This window comes from Hyla sarda, unplaced genomic scaffold (genome assembly GCF_029499605.1).
Source record: "Hyla sarda isolate aHylSar1 unplaced genomic scaffold, aHylSar1.hap1 scaffold_1846, whole genome shotgun sequence".
Lineage (NCBI taxonomy): Eukaryota > Metazoa > Chordata > Amphibia > Anura > Hylidae > Hyla > Hyla sarda.
In genome coordinates this window covers 31,739-56,394 of record NW_026608495.1, presented here as the reverse complement: position 1 = coordinate 56,394, position 24,656 = coordinate 31,739, and the positions used below count along the sequence as shown (strand labels likewise).

The window sequence follows — 24,656 nt, the reverse complement described above, 5'->3', positions numbered from 1 at the left end:
TATAGACCAAAGTACAGAGGGTTAGGCTATGCTATTGTGCACCTACCTGATGCATCAGAAGGTGCGAGGCCCTTGCTAAATTCTGTGCACAGACTTTGAGATCTATGCTTTAGACTGTATCTAAACCTGCTCCAACATGGACTGACATTCTGGCCTACTTTCAGCCGATGCGACTTGTCTGTCGCTGAACAGTCGCTTTTTATGTATTCAGCACCTATGTATAATGTTGTAAAAATGCTCTAGAAGCTAAAGTCGCAGAAATGTCACACATATTTGGCCTGCAACTTTCTGTGCGACAAATTCAGACAGGAAAAATCAGTATAAATCCTTAGAAAATGATCCCCCAGTGTCTCCATCTGCTGGCGGTATTGAATAAGCATTGCTGCACTGATGGGGTATGCATTAGACGAAAAAAAAGAAGAAAAAGAAGAATAATACGCCCAGAAAAGAGGCGAAAAGGAGAAAAACGTAAAAAAACGTGAAAAAAAAGTAAGAGGAAGAGAAGGGAAAAAAAGGTGGAAATGGGTTTAAAAGTGATTTCGGCGGAGAAATATATATATATATATATATATATATATATATATATATATATATATATATATGCGCACACACACACATAGATATAAACGTATTCTCCGTTGAGATATTGCAGCCGCTGCTGTGTCCAGGCCCAGGAGCCTTAGCACTGTGCTGTGATGTCACTCAATACCACTGACATCACTAGGTGTAAACAACATCTCTCCTTTGCTGTGTATGTGACTATGGAGCTGTTTGGTGATGTCGTCTATTACGGCCTTCATAGAAGCAACAGGAGATTGTTGCATCCATCTTGAACCCTCAGAACTACAGTGCTATGATGTCACTCACTTCCACAGGCCTTGCAGAGTGTAAACAACAACAACCCAGCTTTGTTGTGTATGTAACCATAGGGATTTGTGATGTCACCTAGAACCTTCACAGCAGCGACAGCTTTATGAGGAGCATCAGCACTGCTCTGCCTGAGCAGAACCATCACCGCCATAGGTTGTCAAATAACCCGGATTTAACCCACACAGGTAAGTCCAATGGGGTGCAGGCATGTCCTCTATGCTTACAGCTTCCCGTGGGTGTTGGTTTGATACCGTTTGGGGACAGCCAAGGAGGCATCTGCAGGCAACAAAGGTAGGTGTGTGCTTGTGTGTGTGTTTCCTATGCAGATCCTAAGCCCAGTGTCACATGCAAGTAGGAGGAGTAAGAAGGGTTCCTGGCAAATCCGGGTTATGGATTGCATTTAAAAAGGCCCCGTGGGAGTGCAATGGGCCCCTGTCTTGCTGCTTAGCAATAATGGTATGGGTTTAGGTTCTGCTGTGTGTACTGGTGGTTGACTGCCCCCCAGCCCAGAGTGTGCATGGAAAATTGTCTGGCAGCCTCCCTGACAGCAAGCAGTGATAGTGCCCATGAAGGGGACCTTGTTGGGCCCGCCCCTTTCACGGTTATCGCTTCTCGGCCTTTTGGCTAAGATCAAGTGTAGTATCTGTTCTTATCAGTTTAATATCTGATACGTCCCCTATCTGGGGACCATATATTAAATGGATTTTTGAGAACGGGGGCCGATTTCGAAGCTTGCTTCCGTCGCCCTATGCATTGACCCGATATGGCAGTATCTTCGGGTACAGTGCACCACCCCCTTACAGGGTTAAAAAGAAAGATTCCTACTTTCATTGCTACCTGCTTGCTGGCTAGCCAGCTAGCCAGCCCTGTGGGCCTTGCTGCTGCTGCAGCCAAAAAACAAAAGGTGGTGCTGCTGCTGCTTCTGCTGCTTCTGCTTCTGCTTGTGTCTGGCCCCTGTTGGAGCGTCCAGGCACAGGACTTCTGCTGCTGCTGACTAAATGGCCTCCTTAATTGGATCATTTGAGTAGCCAGCACACCTGTGCAGGTAGGGCATGACATGATAGGCAGCTGCCTTGATAGCGGGTGGGTGCTGAATGTTCCTAATTGACAAAATAAGATTAATGCTTATGAAGAAATATAAAATCTCATCCCTTCCCCAATATCGCGCCACACCCCTACCCCTTAATTCCCTGGTTGAACTTGATGGACATATGTCTTTTTTCGACCGTACTAACTATGTAACTATGTAACATAACATGGGGGGGGGTCTCCTGGCTGTTCACACAGGTGTGTCATTGCTGTACATTGACCATGCATTGCTTCTGTGGTATTGCAAAGGCAAAGACAAATGCTTCCAGCCATCCATTGCACTAATGGATTGGTCATCAGCTGGCTGTCTATGTCCCGCATCAATATAGACCAAAGTACAGAGGGTTAGGCTATGCTATTGTGCACCTACCTGATGCATCAGAAGGTGCGAGGCCCTTGCTAAATTCTGTGCACAGACTTTGAGATCTATGCTTTAGACTGTATCTAAACCTGCTCCAACATGGACTGACATTCTGGCCTACTTTCAGCCGATGCGACTTGTCTGTCGCTGAACAGTCGCTTTTTATGTATTCAGCACCTATGTATAATGTTGTAAAAATGCTCTAGAAGCTAAAGTCGCAGAAATGTCACACATATTTGGCCTGCAACTTTCTGTGCGACAAATTCAGACAGGAAAAATCAGTATAAATCCTTAGAAAATTATCCCCCAGTGTCTCCATCTGCTGGCGGTATTGAATAAGCATTGCTGCACTGATGGGGTATGCATTAGACGAAAAAAAAGAAGAAAAAGAAGAATAATACGCCCAGAAAAGAGGCGAAAAGGAGAAAAACGTAAAAAAACGTGAAAAAAAAGTAAGAGGAAGAGAAGGGAAAAAAAGGTGGAAATGGGTTTAAAAGTGATTTCGGCGGAGAAATATATATATATATATATATATATATATATATATATATATATATGCGCACACACACACATAGATATAAACGTATTCTCCGTTGAGATATTGCAGCCGCTGCTGTGTCCAGGCCCAGGAGCCTTAGCACTGTGCTGTGATGTCACTCAATACCACTGACATCACTAGGTGTAAACAACATCTCTCCTTTGCTGTGTATGTGACTATGGAGCTGTTTGGTGATGTCGTCTATTACGGCCTTCATAGAAGCAACAGGAGATTGTTGCATCCATCTTGAACCCTCAGAACTACAGTGCTATGATGTCACTCACTTCCACAGGCCTTGCAGAGTGTAAACAACAACAACCCAGCTTTGTTGTGTATGTAACCAAAGGGATTTGTGATGTCACCTAGAACCTTCACAGCAGCGACAGCTTTATGAGGAGCATCAGCACTGCTCTGCCTGAGCAGAACCATCACCGCCATAGGTTGTCAAATAACCCGGATTTAACCCACACAGGTAAGTCCAATGGGGTGCAGGCATGTCCTCTATGCTTACAGCTTCCCGTGGGTGTTGGTTTGATACCGTTTGGGGACAGCCAAGGAGGCATCTGCAGGCAACAAAGGTAGGTGTGTGCTTGTGTGTGTGTTTCCTATGCAGATCCTAAGCCCAGTGTCACATGCAAGTAGGAGGAGTAAGAAGGGTTCCTGGCAAATCCGGGTTATGGATTGCATTTAAAAAGGCCCCGTGGGAGTGCAATGGGCCCCTGTCTTGCTGCTTAGCAATAATGGTATGGGTTTAGGTTCTGCTGTGTGTACTGGTGGTTGACTGCCCCCCAGCCCAGAGTGTGCATGGAAAATTGTCTGGCAGCCTCCCTGACAGCAAGCAGTGATAGTGCCCATGAAGGGGACCTTGTTGGGCCCGCCCCTTTCACGGTTATCGCTTCTCGGCCTTTTGGCTAAGATCAAGTGTAGTATCTGTTCTTATCAGTTTAATATCTGATACGTCCCCTATCTGGGGACCATATATTAAATGGATTTTTGAGAACGGGGGCCGATTTCGAAGCTTGCTTCCGTCGCCCTATGCATTGACCCGATATGGCAGTATCTTCGGGTACAGTGCACCACCCCCTTACAGGGTTAAAAAGAAAGATTCCTACTTTCATTGCTACCTGCTTGCTGGCTAGCCAGCTAGCCAGCCCTGTGGGCCTTGCTGCTGCTGCAGCCAAAAAACAAAAGGTGGTGCTGCTGCTGCTTCTGCTGCTTCTGCTTCTGCTTGTGTCTGGCCCCAGTTGGAGCGTCCAGGCACAGGACTTCTGCTGCTGCTGACTAAATGGCCTCCTTAATTGGATCATTTGAGTAGCCAGCACACCTGTGCAGGTAGGGCATGACATGATAGGCAGCTGCCTTGATAGCGGGTGGGTGCTGAATGTTCCTAATTGACAAAATAAGATTAATGCTTATGAAGAAATATAAAATCTCATCCCTTCCCCAATATCGCGCCACACCCCTACCCCTTAATTCCCTGGTTGAACTTGATGGACATATGTCTTTTTTCGACCGTACTAACTATGTAACTATGTAACATAACATGGGGGGGGGGGGGGGGGGGGGTCTCCTGGCTGTTCACACAGGTGTGTCATTGCTGTACATTGACCATGCATTGCTTCTGTGGTATTGCAAAGGCAAAGACAAATGCTTCCAGCCATCCATTGCACTAATGGATTGGTCATCAGCTGGCTGTCTATGTCCCGCATCAATATAGACCAAAGTACAGAGGGTTAGGCTATGCTATTGTGCACCTACCTGATGCATCAGAAGGTGCGAGGCCCTTGCTAAATTCTGTGCACAGACTTTGAGATCTATGCTTTAGACTGTATCTAAACCTGCTCCAACATGGACTGACATTCTGGCCTACTTTCAGCCGATGCGACTTGTCTGTCGCTGAACAGTCGCTTTTTATGTATTCAGCACCTATGTATAATGTTGTAAAAATGCTCTAGAAGCTAAAGTCGCAGAAATGTCACACATATTTGGCCTGCAACTTTCTGTGCGACAAATTCAGACAGGAAAAATCAGTATAAATCCTTAGAAAATGATCCCCCAGTGTCTCCATCTGCTGGCGGTATTGAATAAGCATTGCTGCACTGATGGGGTATGCATTAGACAAAAAAAAAGAAGAAAAAGAAGAATAATACGCCCAGAAAAGAGGCGAAAAGGAGAAAAACGTAAAAAAACGTGAAAAAAAAGTAAGAGGAAGAGAAGGGAAAAAAAGGTGGAAATGGGTTTAAAAGTGATTTCGGCGGAGAAATATATATATATATATATATATATATATATATATATATATATATATATGCGCACACACACACATAGATATAAACGTATTCTCCGTTGAGATATTGCAGCCGCTGCTGTGTCCAGGCCCAGGAGCCTTAGCACTGTGCTGTGATGTCACTCAATACCACTGACATCACTAGGTGTAAACAACATCTCTCCCTTTGCTGTGTATGTGACTATGGAGCTGTTTGGTGATGTCGTCTATTACGGCCTTCATAGAAGCAACAGGAGATTGTTGCATCCATCTTGAACCCTCAGAACTACAGTGCTATGATGTCACTCACTTCCACAGGCCTTGCAGAGTGTAAACAACAACAACCCAGCTTTGTTGTGTATGTAACCATAGGGATTTGTGATGTCACCTAGAACCTTCACAGCAGCGACAGCTTTATGAGGAGCATCAGCACTGCTCTGCCTGAGCAGAACCATCACCGCCATAGGTTGTCAAATAACCCGGATTTAACCCACACAGGTAAGTCCAATGGGGTGCAGGCATGTCCTCTATGCTTACAGCTTCCCGTGGGTGTTGGTTTGATACCGTTTGGGGACAGCCAAGGAGGCATCTGCAGGCAACAAAGGTAGGTGTGTGCTTGTGTGTGTGTTTCCTATGCAGATCCTAAGCCCAGTGTCACATGCAAGTAGGAGGAGTAAGAAGGGTTCCTGGCAAATCCGGGTTATGGATTGCATTTAAAAAGGCCCCGTGGGAGTGCAATGGGCCCCTGTCTTGCTGCTTAGCAATAATGGTATGGGTTTAGGTTCTGCTGTGTGTACTGGTGGTTGACTGCCCCCCAGCCCAGAGTGTGCATGGAAAATTGTCTGGCAGCCTCCCTGACAGCAAGCAGTGATAGTGCCCATGAAGGGGACCTTGTTGGGCCCGCCCCTTTCACGGTTATCGCTTCTCGGCCTTTTGGCTAAGATCAAGTGTAGTATCTGTTCTTATCAGTTTAATATCTGATACGTCCCCTATCTGGGGACCATATATTAAATGGATTTTTGAGAACGGGGGCCGATTTCGAAGCTTGCTTCCGTCGCCCTATGCATTGACCCGATATGGCAGTATCTTCGGGTACAGTGCACCACCCCCTTACAGGGTTAAAAAGAAAGATTCCTACTTTCATTGCTACCTGCTTGCTGGCTAGCCAGCTAGCCAGCCCTGTGGGCCTTGCTGCTGCTGCAGCCAAAAAACAAAAGGTGGTGCTGCTGCTGCTTCTGCTGCTTCTGCTTCTGCTTGTGTCTGGCCCCTGTTGGAGCGTCCAGGCACAGGACTTCTGCTGCTGCTGACTAAATGGCCTCCTTAATTGGATCATTTGAGTAGCCAGCACACCTGTGCAGGTAGGGCATGACATGATAGGCAGCTGCCTTGATAGCGGGTGGGTGCTGAATGTTCCTAATTGACAAAATAAGATTAATGCTTATGAAGAAATATAAAATCTCATCCCTTCCCCAATATCGCGCCACACCCCTACCCCTTAATTCCCTGGTTGAACTTGATGGACATATGTCTTTTTTCGACCGTACTAACTATGTAACTATGTAACATAACATGGGGGGGGGGGGGGGGGGGGGGGTCTCCTGGCTGTTCACACAGGTGTGTCATTGCTGTACATTGACCATGCATTGCTTCTGTGGTATTGCAAAGGCAAAGACAAATGCTTCCAGCCATCCATTGCACTAATGGATTGGTCATCAGCTGGCTGTCTATGTCCCGCATCAATATAGACCAAAGTACAGAGGGTTAGGCTATGCTATTGTGCACCTACCTGATGCATCAGAAGGTGCGAGGCCCTTGCTAAATTCTGTGCACAGACTTTGAGATCTATGCTTTAGACTGTATCTAAACCTGCTCCAACATGGACTGACATTCTGGCCTACTTTCAGCCGATGCGACTTGTCTGTCGCTGAACAGTCGCTTTTTATGTATTCAGCACCTATGTATAATGTTGTAAAAATGCTCTAGAAGCTAAAGTCGCAGAAATGTCACACATATTTGGCCTGCAACTTTCTGTGCGACAAATTCAGACAGGAAAAATCAGTATAAATCCTTAGAAAATGATCCCCCAGTGTCTCCATCTGCTGGCGGTATTGAATAAGCATTGCTGCACTGATGGGGTATGCATTAGACGAAAAAAAAGAAGAAAAAGAAGAATAATACGCCCAGAAAAGAGGCGAAAAGGAGAAAAACGTAAAAAAACGTGAAAAAAAAGTAAGAGGAAGAGAAGGGAAAAAAAGGTGGAAATGGGTTTAAAAGTGATTTCGGCGGAGAAATATATATATATATATATATATATATATATATATATATATGCGCACACACACACATAGATATAAACGTATTCTCCGTTGAGATATTGCAGCCGCTGCTGTGTCCAGGCCCAGGAGCCTTAGCACTGTGCTGTGATGTCACTCAATACCACTGACATCACTAGGTGTAAACAACATCTCTCCTTTGCTGTGTATGTGACTATGGAGCTGTTTGGTGATGTCGTCTATTACGGCCTTCATAGAAGCAACAGGAGATTGTTGCATCCATCTTGAACCCTCAGAACTACAGTGCTATGATGTCACTCACTTCCACAGGCCTTGCAGAGTGTAAACAACAACAACCCAGCTTTGTTGTGTATGTAACCATAGGGATTTGTGATGTCACCTAGAACCTTCACAGCAGCGACAGCTTTATGAGGAGCATCAGCACTGCTCTGCCTGAGCAGAACCATCACCGCCATAGGTTGTCAAATAACCCGGATTTAACCCACACAGGTAAGTCCAATGGGGTGCAGGCATGTCCTCTATGCTTACAGCTTCCCGTGGGTGTTGGTTTGATACCGTTTGGGGACAGCCAAGGAGGCATCTGCAGGCAACAAAGGTAGGTGTGTGCTTGTGTGTGTGTTTCCTATGCAGATCCTAAGCCCAGTGTCACATGCAAGTAGGAGGAGTAAGAAGGGTTCCTGGCAAATCCGGGTTATGGATTGCATTTAAAAAGGCCCCGTGGGAGTGCAATGGGCCCCTGTCTTGCTGCTTAGCAATAATGGTATGGGTTTAGGTTCTGCTGTGTGTACTGGTGGTTGACTGCCCCCCAGCCCAGAGTGTGCATGGAAAATTGTCTGGCAGCCTCCCTGACAGCAAGCAGTGATAGTGCCCATGAAGGGGACCTTGTTGGGCCCGCCCCTTTCACGGTTATCGCTTCTCGGCCTTTTGGCTAAGATCAAGTGTAGTATCTGTTCTTATCAGTTTAATATCTGATACGTCCCCTATCTGGGGACCATATATTAAATGGATTTTTGAGAACGGGGGCCGATTTCGAAGCTTGCTTCCGTCGCCCTATGCATTGACCCGATATGGCAGTATCTTCGGGTACAGTGCACCACCCCCTTACAGGGTTAAAAAGAAAGATTCCTACTTTCATTGCTACCTGCTTGCTGGCTAGCCAGCTAGCCAGCCCTGTGGGCCTTGCTGCTGCTGCAGCCAAAAAACAAAAGGTGGTGCTGCTGCTGCTTCTGCTGCTTCTGCTTCTGCTTGTGTCTGGCCCCTGTTGGAGCGTCCAGGCACAGGACTTCTGCTGCTGCTGACTAAATGGCCTCCTTAATTGGATCATTTGAGTAGCCAGCACACCTGTGCAGGTAGGGCATGACATGATAGGCAGCTGCCTTGATAGCGGGTGGGTGCTGAATGTTCCTAATTGACAAAATAAGATTAATGCTTATGAAGAAATATAAAATCTCATCCCTTCCCCAATATCGCGCCACACCCCTACCCCTTAATTCCCTGGTTGAACTTGATGGACATATGTCTTTTTTCGACCGTACTAACTATGTAACTATGTAACATAACATGGGGGGGGGGGGGGTCTCCTGGCTGTTCACACAGGTGTGTCATTGCTGTACATTGACCATGCATTGCTTCTGTGGTATTGCAAAGGCAAAGACAAATGCTTCCAGCCATCCATTGCACTAATGGATTGGTCATCAGCTGGCTGTCTATGTCCCGCATCAATATAGACCAAAGTACAGAGGGTTAGGCTATGCTATTGTGCACCTACCTGATGCATCAGAAGGTGCGAGGCCCTTGCTAAATTCTGTGCACAGACTTTGAGATCTATGCTTTAGACTGTATCTAAACCTGCTCCAACATGGACTGACATTCTGGCCTACTTTCAGCCGATGCGACTTGTCTGTCGCTGAACAGTCGCTTTTTATGTATTCAGCACCTATGTATAATGTTGTAAAAATGCTCTAGAAGCTAAAGTCGCAGAAATGTCACACATATTTGGCCTGCAACTTTCTGTGCGACAAATTCAGACAGGAAAAATCAGTATAAATCCTTAGAAAATGATCCCCCAGTGTCTCCATCTGCTGGCGGTATTGAATAAGCATTGCTGCACTGATGGGGTATGCATTAGACGAAAAAAAAGAAGAAAAAGAAGAATTATACGCCCAGAAAAGAGGCGAAAAGGAGAAAAACGTAAAAAAACGTGAAAAAAAAGTAAGAGGAAGAGAAGGGAAAAAAAGGTGGAAATGGGTTTAAAAGTGATTTCGGCGGAGAAATATATATATATATATATATATATATATATATATATATATATATATATATATGCGCACACACACACATATATATAAACGTATTCTCCGTTGAGATATTGCAGCCGCTGCTGTGTCCAGGCCCAGGAGCCTTAGCACTGTGCTGTGATGTCACTCAATACCACTGACATCACTAGGTGTAAACAACATCTCTCCTTTGCTGTGTATGTGACTATGGAGCTGTTTGGTGATGTCGTCTATTACGGCCTTCATAGAAGCAACAGGAGATTGTTGCATCCATCTTGAACCCTCAGAACTACAGTGCTATGATGTCACTCACTTCCACAGGCCTTGCAGAGTGTAAACAACAACAACCCAGCTTTGTTGTGTATGTAACCATAGGGATTTGTGATGTCACCTAGAACCTTCACAGCAGCGACAGCTTTATGAGGAGCATCAGCACTGCTCTGCCTGAGCAGAACCATCACCGCCATAGGTTGTCAAATAACCCGGATTTAACCCACACAGGTAAGTCCAATGGGGTGCAGGCATGTCCTCTATGCTTACAGCTTCCCGTGGGTGTTGGTTTGATACCGTTTGGGGACAGCCAAGGAGGCATCTGCAGGCAACAAAGGTAGGTGTGTGCTTGTGTGTGTGTTTCCTATGCAGATCCTAAGCCCAGTGTCACATGCAAGTAGGAGGAGTAAGAAGGGTTCCTGGCAAATCCGGGTTATGGATTGCATTTAAAAAGGCCCCGTGGGAGTGCAATGGGCCCCTGTCTTGCTGCTTAGCAATAATGGTATGGGTTTAGGTTCTGCTGTGTGTACTGGTGGTTGACTGCCCCCCAGCCCAGAGTGTGCATGGAAAATTGTCTGGCAGCCTCCCTGACAGCAAGCAGTGATAGTGCCCATGAAGGGGACCTTGTTGGGCCCGCCCCTTTCACGGTTATCGCTTCTCGGCCTTTTGGCTAAGATCAAGTGTAGTATCTGTTCTTATCAGTTTAATATCTGATACGTCCCCTATCTGGGGACCATATATTAAATGGATTTTTGAGAACGGGGGCCGATTTCGAAGCTTGCTTCCGTCGCCCTATGCATTGACCCGATATGGCAGTATCTTCGGGTACAGTGCACCACCCCCTTACAGGGTTAAAAAGAAAGATTCCTACTTTCATTGCTACCTGCTTGCTGGCTAGCCAGCTAGCCAGCCCTGTGGGCCTTGCTGCTGCTGCAGCCAAAAAACAAAAGGTGGTGCTGCTGCTGCTTCTGCTGCTTCTGCTTCTGCTTGTGTCTGGCCCCTGTTGGAGCGTCCAGGCACAGGACTTCTGCTGCTGCTGACTAAATGGCCTCCTTAATTGGATCATTTGAGTAGCCAGCACACCTGTGCAGGTAGGGCATGACATGATAGGCAGCTGCCTTGATAGCGGGTGGGTGCTGAATGTTCCTAATTGACAAAATAAGATTAATGCTTATGAAGAAATATAAAATCTCATCCCTTCCCCAATATCGCGCCACACCCCTACCCCTTAATTCCCTGGTTGAACTTGATGGACATATGTCTTTTTTCGACCGTACTAACTATGTAACTATGTAACATAACATGGGGGGGGGTCTCCTGGCTGTTCACACAGGTGTGTCATTGCTGTACATTGACCATGCATTGCTTCTGTGGTATTGCAAAGGCAAAGACAAATGCTTCCAGCCATCCATTGCACTAATGGATTGGTCATCAGCTGGCTGTCTATGTCCCGCATCAATATAGACCAAAGTACAGAGGGTTAGGCTATGCTATTGTGCACCTACCTGATGCATCAGAAGGTGCGAGGCCCTTGCTAAATTCTGTGCACAGACTTTGAGATCTATGCTTTAGACTGTATCTAAACCTGCTCCAACATGGACTGACATTCTGGCCTACTTTCAGCCGATGCGACTTGTCTGTCGCTGAACAGTCGCTTTTTATGTATTCAGCACCTATGTATAATGTTGTAAAAATGCTCTAGAAGCTAAAGTCGCAGAAATGTCACACATATTTGGCCTGCAACTTTCTGTGCGACAAATTCAGACAGGAAAAATCAGTATAAATCCTTAGAAAATGATCCCCCAGTGTCTCCATCTGCTGGCGGTATTGAATAAGCATTGCTGCACTGATGGGGTATGCATTAGACGAAAAAAAAGAAGAAAAAGAAGAATAATACGCCCAGAAAAGAGGCGAAAAGGAGAAAAACGTAAAAAAACGTGAAAAAAAAGTAAGAGGAAGAGAAGGGAAAAAAAGGTGGAAATGGGTTTAAAAGTGATTTCGGCGGAGAAATATATATATATATATATATATATATATATATATATATATATGCGCACACACACACATAGATATAAACGTATTCTCCGTTGAGATATTGCAGCCGCTGCTGTGTCCAGGCCCAGGAGCCTTAGCACTGTGCTGTGATGTCACTCAATACCACTGACATCACTAGGTGTAAACAACATCTCTCCTTTGCTGTGTATGTGACTATGGAGCTGTTTGGTGATGTCGTCTATTACGGCCTTCATAGAAGCAACAGGAGATTGTTGCATCCATCTTGAACCCTCAGAACTACAGTGCTATGATGTCACTCACTTCCACAGGCCTTGCAGAGTGTAAACAACAACAACCCAGCTTTGTTGTGTATGTAACCATAGGGATTTGTGATGTCACCTAGAACCTTCACAGCAGCGACAGCTTTATGAGGAGCATCAGCACTGCTCTGCCTGAGCAGAACCATCACCGCCATAGGTTGTCAAATAACCCGGATTTAACCCACACAGGTAAGTGCAATGGGGTGCAGGCATGTCCTCTATGCTTACAGCTTCCCGTGGGTGTTGGTTTGATACCGTTTGGGGACAGCCAAGGAGGCATCTGCAGGCAACAAAGGTAGGTGTGTGCTTGTGTGTGTGTTTCCTATGCAGATCCTAAGCCCAGTGTCACATGCAAGTAGGAGGAGTAAGAAGGGTTCCTGGCAAATCCGGGTTATGGATTGCATTTAAAAAGGCCCCGTGGGAGTGCAATGGGCCCCTGTCTTGCTGCTTAGCAATAATGGTATGGGTTTAGGTTCTGCTGTGTGTACTGGTGGTTGACTGCCCCCCAGCCCAGAGTGTGCATGGAAAATTGTCTGGCAGCCTCCCTGACAGCAAGCAGTGATAGTGCCCATGAAGGGGACCTTGTTGGGCCCGCCCCTTTCACGGTTATCGCTTCTCGGCCTTTTGGCTAAGATCAAGTGTAGTATCTGTTCTTATCAGTTTAATATCTGATACGTCCCCTATCTGGGGACCATATATTAAATGGATTTTTGAGAACGGGGGCCGATTTCGAAGCTTGCTTCCGTCGCCCTATGCATTGACCCGATATGGCAGTATCTTCGGGTACAGTGCACCACCCCCTTACAGGGTTAAAAAGAAAGATTCCTACTTTCATTGCTACCTGCTTGCTGGCTAGCCAGCTAGCCAGCCCTGTGGGCCTTGCTGCTGCAGCCAAAAAACAAAAGGTGGTGCTGCTGCTGCTGCTTCTGCTGCTTCTGCTTGTGTCTGGCCGCTGTTGGAGCGTCCAGGCACAGGACTTCTGCTGCTGCTGACTAAATGGCCTCCTTAATTGGATCATTTGAGTAGCCAGCACACCTGTGCAGGTAGGGCATGACATGATAGGCAGCTGCCTTGATAGCGGGTGGGTGCTGAATGTTCCTAATTGACAAAATAAGATTAATGCTTATGAAGAAATATAAAATCTCATCCCTTCCCCAATATCGCGCCACACCCCTACCCCTTAATTCCCTGGTTGAACTTGATGGACATATGTCTTTTTTCGACCGTACTAACTATGTAACTATGTAACATAACATGGGGGGGGGGGGGGGGTCTCCTGGCTGTTCACACAGGTGTGTCATTGCTGTACATTGACCATGCATTGCTTCTGTGGTATTGCAAAGGCAAAGACAAATGCTTCCAGCCATCCATTGCACTAATGGATTGGTCATCAGCTGGCTGTCTATGTCCCGCATCAATATAGACCAAAGTACAGAGGGTTAGGCTATGCTATTGTGCACCTACCTGATGCATCAGAAGGTGCGAGGCCCTTGCTAAATTCTGTGCACAGACTTTGAGATCTATACTTTAGACTGTATCTAAACCTGCTCCAACATGGACTGACATTCTGGCCTACTTTCAGCCGATGCGACTTGTCTGTCGCTGAACAGTCGCTTTTTATGTATTCAGCACCTATGTATAATGTTGTAAAAATGCTCTAGAAGCTAAAGTCGCAGAAATGTCACACATATTTGGCCTGCAACTTTCTGTGCGACAAATTCAGACAGGAAAAATCAGTATAAATCCTTAGAAAATTATCCCCCAGTGTCTCCATCTGCTGGCGGTATTGAATAAGCATTGCTGCACTGATGGGGTATGCATTAGACGAAAAAAAAGAAGAAAAAGAAGAATAATACGCCCAGAAAAGAGGCGAAAAGGAGAAAAACGTAAAAAAACGTGAAAAAAAAGTAAGAGGAAGAGAAGGGAAAAAAAGGTGGAAATGGGTTTAAAAGTGATTTCGGCGGAGAAATATATATATATATATATATATATATATATATATACGCGCACACACACACATATATATAAACGTATTCTCCGTTGAGATATTGCAGCCGCTGCTGTGTCCAGGCCCAGGAGCCTTAGCACTGTGCTGTGATGTCACTCAATACCACTGACATCACTAGGTGTAAACAACATCTCTCCTTTGCTGTGTATGTGACTATGGAGCTGTTTGGTGATGTCGTCTATTATGGCCTTCATAGAAGCAACAGGAGATTGTTGCATCCATCTAGAACCCTCAGAACTACAGTGCTATGATGTCACTCACTTCCACAGGCCTTGCAGAGTGTAAACAACAACAACCCAGCTTTGTTGTGTATGTAACCATAGGGATTTGTGATGTCACCTAGAACCTTCACAGCAGCGACAGCTTTATGAGGAGCATCAGCACTGCTCTGCCTGAGCAGAACCATCACCGCCATAGGTTGTCAAATAACCCGGATTTAACCCACACAGGTAAGTCCAATGGGGTGCAGGCATGTCCTCTATGCTTACAGCTTCCCGTGGGTGTTGGTTTGATACCGTTTGGGGACAGCCAAGGAGGCATCTGCAGGCAACAAAGGTAGGTGTGTGCTTGTGTGTGTGTTTCCTATGCAGATCCTAAGCCCAGTGTCACATGCAAGTAGGAGGAGTAAGAAGGGTTCCTGGCAAATCCGGGTTATGGATTGCATTTAAAAAGGCCCCGTGGGAGTGCAATGGGCCCCTGTCTTGCTGCTTAGCAATAATGGTATGGGTTTAGGTTCTGCTGTGTGTACTGGTGGTTGACTGCCCCCCAGCCCAGAGTGTGCATGGAAAATTGTCTGGCAGCCTCCCTGACAGCAAGCAGTGATAGTGCCCATGAAGGGGACCTTGTTGGGCCCGCCCCTTTCACGGTTATCGCTTCTCGGCCTTTTGGCTAAGATCAAGTGTAGTATCTGTTCTTATCAGTTTAATATCTGATACGTCCCCTATCTGGGGACCATATATTAAATGGATTTTTGAGAACGGGGGCCGATTTCGAAGCTTGCTTCCGTCGCCCTATGCATTGACCCGATATGGCAGTATCTTCGGGTACAGTGCACCACCCCCTTACAGGGTTAAAAAGAAAGATTCCTACTTTCATTGCTACCTGCTTGCTGGCTAGCCAGCTAGCCAGCCCTGTGGGCCTTGCTGCTGCAGCCAAAAAACAAAAGGTGGTGCTGCTGCTGCTGCTTCTGCTGCTTCTGCTTGTGTCTGGCCGCTGTTGGAGCGTCCAGGCACAGGACTTCTGCTGCTGCTGACTAAATGGCCTCCTTAATTGGATCATTTGAGTAGCCAGCACACCTGTGCAGGTAGGGCATGACATGATAGGCAGCTGCCTTGATAGCGGGTGGGTGCTGAATGTTCCTAATTGACAAAATAAGATTAATGCTTATGAAGAAATATAAAATCTCATCCCTTCCTCAATATCGCGCCACACCCCTACCCCTTAATTCCCTGGTTGAACTTGATGGACATATGTCTTTTTTCGACCGTACTAACTATGTAACTATGTAACATAACATGGGGGGGGGGGGGGGGTCTCCTGGCTGTTCACACAGGTGTGTCATTGCTGTACATTGACCATGCATTGCTTCTGTGGTATTGCAAAGGCAAAGACAAATGCTTCCAGCCATCCATTGCACTAATGGATTGGTCATCAGCTGGCTGTCTATGTCCCGCATCAATATAGACCAAAGTACAGAGGGTTAGGCTATGCTATTGTGCACCTACCTGATGCATCAGAAGGTGCGAGGCCCTTGCTAAATTCTGTGCACAGACTTTGAGATCTATACTTTAGACTGTATCTAAACCTGCTCCAACATGGACTGACATTCTGGCCTACTTTCAGCCGATGCGACTTGTCTGTCGCTGAACAGTCGCTTTTTATGTATTCAGCACCTATGTATAATGTTGTAAAAATGCTCTAGAAGCTAAAGTCGCAGAAATGTCACACATATTTGGCCTGCAACTTTCTGTGCGACAAATTCAGACAGGAAAAATCAGTATAAATCCTTAGAAAATTATCCCCCAGTGTCTCCATCTGCTGGCGGTATTGAATAAGCATTGCTGCACTGATGGGGTATGCATTAGACGAAAAAAAAGAAGAAAAAGAAGAATAATACGCCCAGAAAAGAGGCGAAAAGGAGAAAAACGTAAAAAAACGTGAAAAAAAAGTAAGAGGAAGAGAAGGGAAAAAAAGGTGGAAATGGGTTTAAAAGTGATTTCGGCGGAGAAATATATATATATATATATATATATATATATATATATATATATACGCGCACACACACACATATATATAAACGTATTCTCCGTTGAGATATTGCAGCCGCTGCTGTGTCCAGGCCCAGGAGCCTTAGCACTGTGCTGTGATGTCACTCAATACCACTGACATCACTAGGTGTAAACAACATCTCTCCTTTGCTGTGTATGTGACTATGGAGCTGTTTGGTGATGTCGTCTATTATGGCCTTCATAGAAGCAACAGGAGATTGTTGCATCCATCTAGAACCCTCAGAACTACAGTGCTATGATGTCACTCACTTCCACAGGCCTTGCAGAGTGTAAACAACAACAACCCAGCTTTGTTGTGTATGTAACCATAGGGATTTGTGATGTCACCTAGAACCTTCACAGCAGCGACAGCTTTATGAGGAGCATCAGCACTGCTCTGCCTGAGCAGAACCATCACCGCCATAGGTTGTCAAATAACCCGGATTTAACCCACACAGGTAAGTCCAATGGGGTGCAGGCATGTCCTCTATGCTTACAGCTTCCCGTGGGTGTTGGTTTGATACCGTTTGGGGACAGCCAAGGAGGCATCTGCAGGCAACAAAGGTAGGTGTGTGCTTGTGTGTGTGTTTCCTATGCAGATCCTAAGCCCAGTGTCACATGCAAGTAGGAGGAGTAAGAAGGGTTCCTGGCAAATCCGGGTTATGGATTGCATTTAAAAAGGCCCCGTGGGAGTGCAATGGGCCCCTGTCTTGCTGCTTAGCAATAATGGTATGGGTTTAGGTTCTGCTGTGTGTACTGGTGGTTGACTGCCCCCCAGCCCAGAGTGTGCATGGAAAATTGTCTGGCAGCCTCCCTGACAGCAAGCAGTGATAGTGCCCATGAAGGGGACCTTGTTGGGCCCGCCCCTTTCACGGTTATCGCTTCTCGGCCTTTTGGCTAAGATCAAGTGTAGTATCTGTTCTTATCAGTTTAATATCTGATACGTCCCCTATCTGGGGACCATATATTAAATGGATTTTTGAGAACGGGGGCCGATTTCGAAGCTTGCTTCCGTCGCCCTATGCATTGACCCGATATGGCAGTATCTTCGGGTACAGTGCACCACCCCCTTACAGGGTTAAAAAGAAAGATTCCTACTTTCATTGCTACCTGCTTGCTGGCTAGCCAGCTAGCCAGCCCTGTGGGCCTTGCTGCTGCAGCCAAAAAACAAAAGGTGGTGCTGCTGCTGCTGCTGCTGCTTCTGCTTGTGTCTGGCCGCTGTTGGAGCGTCCAGGCACAGGACTTCTGCTGCTGCTGACTAAATGGCCTCCTTAATTGGATCATTTGAGTAGCCAGCACACCTGTGCAGGTAGGGCATGACATGATAGGCAGCTGCCTTGATAGCGGGTGGGTGCTGAATGTTCCTAATTGACAAAATAAGATTAATGCTTATGAAGAAATATAAAATCTCATCCCTTCCCCAATATCGCGCCACACCCCTACCCCTTAATTCCCTGGTTGAACTTGATGGACATATGTCTTTTTTCGACCGTACTAACTATGTAACTATGTAACATAACATGGGGGGGGGGGGGGGGGTCTCCTGGCTGTTCACACAGGTGTGTCATTGCTGTACATTGACCATGCATTGCTTCTGTGGTATTGCAAAGGCAAAGACAAATGCTTCCAGCCATCCATTGCACTAATGGATTGGTCATCAGCTGGCTGTCTATGTCCCGCATCAATATAGACCAAAGTACAGAGGGTTAGGCTATGCTATTGTGCACCTACCTGATGCATCAGAAGGTGCGAGGCCCTTGCTAAATTCTGTGCACAGACTTTGAGATCTATACTTTAGACTGTATCTAAACCTGCTCCAACATGGACTGACATTCTGGCCTACTTTCAGCCGATGCGACTTGTCTGTCGCTGAACAGTCGCTTTTTATGTATTCAGCACCTATGTATAATGTTGTAAAAATGCTCTAGAAGCTAAAGTCGCAGAAATGTCACACATATTTGGCCTGCAACTTTCTGTGCGACAAATTCAGACAGGAAAAATCAGTATAAATCCTTAGAAAATTATCCCCCAGTGTCTCCATCTGCTGGCGGTATTGAATAAGCATTGCTGCACTGATGGGGTATGCATTAGACGAAAAAAAAGAAGAAAAAGAAGAATAATACGCCCAGAAAAGAGGCGAAAAGGAGAAAAACGTAAAAAAAACGTGAAAAAAAAGTAAGAGGAAGAGAAGGGAAAAAAAGGTGGAAATGGGTTTAAAAGTGATTTCGGCGGAGAAATATATATATATATATATATATATATATATATATATATATATATACGCGCACACACACACATATATATAAACGTATTCTCCGTTGAGATATTGCAGCCGCTGCTGTGTCCAGGCCCAGGAGCCTTAGCACTGTGCTGTGATGTCACTCAATACCACTGACATCACTAGGTGTAAACAACATCTCTCCTTTGCTGTATATGTGACTATGGAGCTGTTTGGTGATGTCGTCTATTATGGCCTTCATAGAAGCAACAGGAGATTGTTGCATCCATCTAGAACCCTCAGAACTACAGTGCTATGATGTCACTCACTTCCACAGGCCTTGCAGAGTGTAAACAACAACAACCCAGCTTTGTTGTGTATGTAACCATAGGGATTTGTGATGTCACCTAGAACCTTCACAGCAGCGACAGCTTTATGAGGAGCATCAGCACTGCTCTGCCTGAGCAGAACCATCACCGCCATAGGTTGTCAAATAACCCGGATTTAACCCACACAGGTAAGTCCAATGGGGTGCAGGCATGTCCTCTATGCTTACAGCTTCCCGTGGGTGTTGGTTTGATACCGTTTGGGGACAGCCAAGGAGGCATCTGCAGGCAACAAAGGTAGGTGTGTGCTTGTGTGTGTGTTTCCTATGCAGATCCTAAGCCCAGTGTCACATGCAAGTAGGAGGAGTAAGAAGGGTTCCTGGCAAATCCGGGTTATGGATTGCATTTAAAAAGGCCCCGTGGGAGTGCAATGGGCCCCTGTCTTGCTGCTTAGCAATAATGGTATGGGTTTAGGTTCTGCTGTGTGTACTGGTGGTTGACTGCCCCCCAGCCCAGAGTGTGCATGGAAAATTGTCTGGCAGCCTCCCTGACAGCAAGCAGTGATAGTGCCCATGAAGGGGACCTTGTTGGGCCCGCCCCTTTCACGGTTATCGCTTCTCTGCCTTTTGGCTAAGATCAAGTGCAGTTGCCTTGGTCTCGCCTGAGGGTGCGATCTCTGGGTTTACCCAGTTTGCTGGAAGGGATTCTCTTTCTGTGGTTTCGTGCCGACAGTTCTGCCTGGAGAGATGGCTGGTCTGAAGAATACCATTCGTTTGGAGGTGGATCCCGGAAGTGCTGTGAAGAACAATGTTGTTTACCTGGTTCGGGACATCATCATGCTGAAGCTTGGAGTGGACAAGTCAGAAATATTCAGCGTTAATGAGGCTCCTCGCAAGGGTTCTTATGAGGTCACCTTTGAGCAGGAAGGTAGGTGCCTTGATGTTTATGAACGTTTGAGAAATTTCAGCAAGGACCCCATGATGGAGGGAGTGAAGATTACTCCTTTGTTTGGGTTTCAAGAAAAAACTGTCCTTGTGCATGTTTATAACCCTTTCACGGATGTGGCTATAATTGAAAGTTTTCTGCGCCAATATTGTGACTCTGTGCGTGGAGGTGAAAAACAGACCAATGTACTGGGAATCTTTAATTGCAAATATAAATTTGTTGTGAAACTGAAAGTGGATCCCAGTTGTGTTGGTGGCTTTAAACATCCCCCAGCTAGTTTTTCAGTTGCTGGACATAGGGGATATTTATCCTATGCTGGACAGCCTTATTATTGCCGCAATTGTTTTTCTTTTGGCCACGTGAAAGAGAGCTGCCTTAAGGGACAGGTGTGCCGGAACTGTAATGGTACTGGTCACCATGCGGGGAGTTGCCCCAACACAAAAAAATGTGACCTGTGCCGTGAGGAAGGGCATGTTTATAAAGACTGTCCTGGTACAAAAAGACCAAGCTATGCAAGTGCTGCAAGAGGGGCGGAAATTGTGAGGAAGTTGGCCCCTCAAAAACTGAAAGTTATTCCTCAGAAACCTGTGGATGTACAAGTTGCTGTGGCTGATGCCTTTAGGAAGCTGGAGGAGGTGATTGAGGGAGTGCAGAGCCCTGTTCACACAGCTGAATCTGTTCATCCCTCTGATCCTGCTAACATAGAGGAGTTTCAGTCCTCTGGAGAGACTAGTTTGTGTAACAGGGAGGGTGGTGGGAAACATAATGTCCAGGATGAAAATAATGATGGCTTCAAGCTGGTGCATGGTGGGAAGTCCGCCAAAAAAAGACGTGGTGAGGAGAGTACGAATTTGGCGCCAGAAACCAGGAACACATTTGAAGTGCTGGAAACGGACATTATGGAGACTGCTGAAAGTGGTGAATAGATATGCCGGGACTTGATATGAAATGTTATCAGGTGGTGAAGCACCTGTTTTCTAATGACTTTGTTATACCTGCTTTGTGTTTTACTATGTGTTCTCAATAGGTTTGCCGGGACTTGATATGCAAATGATATCAGGTAGTGAATCACCTATTTTCTAATGGTTATGTTATACCTGCTTTGTGTTTGTATATAGTTATGAGCATTATTATTTGTTCTCAAAATGTGAGAGTATTTAAAAATAAGGCTAGGAGAGCTGCTATTTTAAGTTTTTTAGCACAAGAGAATGCTTCAATTTTCTGTTTGCAGGAATGTGGTATTGAGTTCGCAGTAAGTCAGGATGAATGGGTGTATGGTCGGTGTGTGTGGTCTGGGAGTTCAGTGAATAAGAATGATGGTGTGGGTGTTTTAATTAAATCACCTGAAATTTCTGTTGAAAGTTATTTAGTTATTGAGCCTGGTAGGTGTATTTCTGTTAATTTATGTTATAAAGGTATTATGTTTCGTGTTATAAATGTGTATGCTTCTGCATGCAAAAATGAAAGAAAAAATTTGTTTGAGAAATTAAAATTTTATGTTCAAGGTAAAATACCTATTATTTTAGTTGGAGATATGAATGTGGACTTATGTAAGAAAGCATTTGATATATCAGGAAGAAAATTATTTGAGTTAGTTTCAGATTTTAGGTTTAAAGATATTCAGGATTTATGCAAAGTTAGTCCTAATTTATGCACTTATCATGCAGATAGGGGGAATGTTCACTCTAAGTTAGATTATTGTTTTTTGTCTGAGAATGTTAATGCATTAAGTTACAGACAGAGGTCTGTTTGTTATTCGGACCATGAGTCTTTGCTGTGTGAGATTGATGTGGGTCAGAATGCTGTGTATGGGAGAGGTTTGTGGAAGATGAATATTAAACATTTAGATAGTGTGGATGTGAGAGACCAGTATGAATGCATATATAAAAAATGGCGTGAAAGGAAAAGTGAGTTTGATAACATTATTTTGTGGTGGGAATGGGTTAAAAAGAAAACAAAATCCTTTTTTAGGTCTTTTGGTTATAAAATTGCTGCTATTAAGAGGGAACAATATGTTAAGTTAAATGCCCGTCTATCCTTTTTGTATAGATTGAGAGACTGTGGTGTGGATGTTCAGAATGAAATTGTGAGTGTTAAAAGGGACATTAATGAGTTTGTGTTGGAGAAAGGGAGGAGTATTATGTATAGAGCTAAATTAGATAAGAGGGAACATGATGAAAAATGTTCACGTTATTTTTTCAAAAAAGTTTTTTCAAAAAAGCCGGTTATTGATGTGATTGTGAAAGAGGATGGTAGTGTTGTGTCTGGTGATGGTGTGAGTGAGGAAGTTGCAGTTTTTTATGAAGAATTGTATGGAGAGAAGTGGAGGGATGAGAATTTGGAGAATGAGGTATTGAGTGTGTTGGAAAGGAAACTTGGAGAGGCTGAGCAGGCTTTTGTTATGCGTGGTATATCAAGTGAGGAAGTTTGGGATGTAGTGCAGAAAATGTCAGCAAATAAGACTCCAGGTGAGGATGGTTTGCCTGTGGAATTTTATCGGTTGTTATGGAATGTGGTGGGGAAGGATGTAGTTGAAGTGTGTCAGTTTATGTGGGAGAATATGGAGGTTGCGGAGAGTATGCGTGGGGGTGTGGTTGTGCTGATTCCGAAAAAAGGGGATTTAAAAAGTTTAAAGAATTGGCGTCCAATTACATTACTTAATTGTGATTATAAGATCTATGCGAAAATTATTGCCAATCGGATGAGAGATGTTGTTGAAAGCGTGGTGGGTGATGATCAGTTTTGTGCTGTGCCTGGACGTCGTATACAGGAGAGTTTGTGTTTGTTGAGAGATTGTTTGTGGGATTGTAAGAGTAGGAAGCAAGATGTGTGTTTGTTGTCATTAGATTTTGAAAAAGCGTATGATAGGCTGTCTCATAGTTTCTTGTTCAGGGTGTTGTTGCGTATGGGTTTTCCGAGTGACTTTGTGTGGAGAGTTAGGAGTTTGTATGATAAAATATATAGTAGGATGCTTGTTAATGGATGTGTGGGGAGAAGAGTGAATGTGTTCTCAGGGGTTAGGCAGGGGTGTCCTTTATCACCAGTGGCATTTATATGTGCTATTGAGCCTCTGGTATGTATGATTAGGAGGGATAAGATAGTGAGAGGTGTACGCATTCCTGGTAGTGATGGAAGGGAGTTTAAAGTTAATGCTTATATGGATGATGTATGTGTCCTGTGTGATTCTGAGTCCGCTGTGAGGAGGGTGAAACTTTTAGTGTCTATTTTTTGTGGTGCATCTGCTTTTAAGGTTAATTGGTTAAAGAGTGAATGTAAGTGTTTTGGTGAGAGTAGATTAAGTAGAGATGTTGGGGTGAATGTTGTGGAGGGGTCTATTAAAGTGTTGGGGATTAAGTTTAGTGACGATTTGGATGGGAAAGAGAGTTGGGAGGAGGCGAAAAAGAAGGTGGAGTTGCGTCTAAATTATTGGAGTTTGAGAAGTCTTTCCTTCATTGGGAAGATTGTAGTTATTAAAAGTGTTGTGTTACCAATTTTTCTGTATGTTGCTATGATTTTTCCTCCCCATTATATGGGTTTGAGGAGCTTGAACAGGGTTCTGTTTGTCTTTTTTTGGGGTTCTAAAGTTGAGAGGTTGAGGAGAGAAATAGTGGTGAAAAATTGGAAGAAGGGTGGTATGAGTTTTCCAAATTTGGAGGTGTACTTTGGAGTGAATATTTTAGTTTTTATTTTAGCTATTATTGGGAGTGATAGAAAGGTGTCCTGTATGACAAGATTTCTGGCTGGTAGATTTTTTGTCAGGTTGAAGTGGTGTGAGAGGGATTTGAATAGGCCTATTGCTTTTGAGGTTCCTAAATGGTATGAGTGGGTTGTGAGGTTTTTGGAGAAATTTGAGTTGATAGAAGAAGAGGTGAGTGTTTTGAAGAATAAACGTTTGGTGATGAAAATGATTGAGAGTAAAGAGGTTGTATGTAATATTAATTCTGTGAGAGGAGCGGATGTGGAAAAAGTTTGGAAGAAAGTGAGGATGGATGGTATGTCTAATAAGCAAAAGGAGATTGTATGGCAAAGTTTGCATGGGGTGTTGCCAGTGAGAGAGTTTCAGAAAGCAAGGGGTTTGGTGAGATGTGATGTGTGTCCTAGGGAGAATTGTAATGGTTTTGAAAGTGTTATTCATCTTTTTTGGAATTGTAAGTATGCTCGTGAGGTTGTGAGAAAACTTGGGCCTTTGTGCAAGGAATTAACAGGTGTGGAATTTTTGTATTATGAAATGATGATGTTTGGATTATGTGTGAGTGGTGGTCAGAATGAAAGAGTGTTGTGGTTATTGTTGTCGTGTATTAAAGAAGTCTTATGGGATGTTCGGAATGTTTATTTGTTTTTGAGAAAGGAAATAAGTGTAAATAATAGTGTGAGGATGGTGTTAGGAAAGCTTTATTTGTGTTATTTGTGGGATGCTAGGAGGGGTGGGATTGATGCGGAGGGTATTTGGAAAACGAAAAAATGGATTCATTCTGTTGATTTATCTTGATGTTTTTCATGTACTTGTAATTTTGTCTGTTTTTGATTATAAATAAAGTTCCCGATGATGAGAGGGTTGTGTGTTACAGAAAGTTTGTAATGCCAGTTTTGAAAGTATTGTTTTGAGTACTTTC

At 44.7% G+C, this 24,656-nt stretch overlaps 8 non-coding genes across 8 annotated transcripts; all 8 read left to right on the top strand.

Moving 5' to 3' along the window:
* Positions 1-1,474: 1,474 nt before the first annotated feature.
* On the top strand, positions 1,475-1,665 carry LOC130314735 (U2 spliceosomal RNA). Its single transcript, XR_008862365.1, has one exon. It is a non-coding gene; the product is annotated as a U2 spliceosomal RNA (small nuclear RNA).
* Positions 1,666-3,749: 2,084 nt separating this feature from the next.
* Positions 3,750-3,940, top strand: LOC130314734 (U2 spliceosomal RNA). The gene has a single exon (XR_008862364.1). It is a non-coding gene; the product is annotated as a U2 spliceosomal RNA (small nuclear RNA).
* A 2,101-nt stretch (positions 3,941-6,041) lies between these two features.
* On the top strand, positions 6,042-6,232 carry LOC130314733 (U2 spliceosomal RNA). The gene has a single exon (XR_008862363.1). It is a non-coding gene; the product is annotated as a U2 spliceosomal RNA (small nuclear RNA).
* A 2,094-nt stretch (positions 6,233-8,326) lies between these two features.
* LOC130314732 (U2 spliceosomal RNA) lies at positions 8,327-8,517 on the top strand. Its single transcript, XR_008862362.1, has one exon. It is a non-coding gene; the product is annotated as a U2 spliceosomal RNA (small nuclear RNA).
* Positions 8,518-10,614: 2,097 nt separating this feature from the next.
* Positions 10,615-10,805, top strand: LOC130314731 (U2 spliceosomal RNA). Its single transcript, XR_008862361.1, has one exon. It is a non-coding gene; the product is annotated as a U2 spliceosomal RNA (small nuclear RNA).
* Positions 10,806-12,887: 2,082 nt separating this feature from the next.
* LOC130314730 (U2 spliceosomal RNA) lies at positions 12,888-13,078 on the top strand. The gene has a single exon (XR_008862360.1). It is a non-coding gene; the product is annotated as a U2 spliceosomal RNA (small nuclear RNA).
* Positions 13,079-15,155: 2,077 nt separating this feature from the next.
* LOC130314727 (U2 spliceosomal RNA) lies at positions 15,156-15,346 on the top strand. Its single transcript, XR_008862358.1, has one exon. It is a non-coding gene; the product is annotated as a U2 spliceosomal RNA (small nuclear RNA).
* Positions 15,347-17,431: 2,085 nt separating this feature from the next.
* On the top strand, positions 17,432-17,622 carry LOC130314726 (U2 spliceosomal RNA). The gene has a single exon (XR_008862357.1). It is a non-coding gene; the product is annotated as a U2 spliceosomal RNA (small nuclear RNA).
* Positions 17,623-24,656: the final 7,034 nt, after the last annotated feature.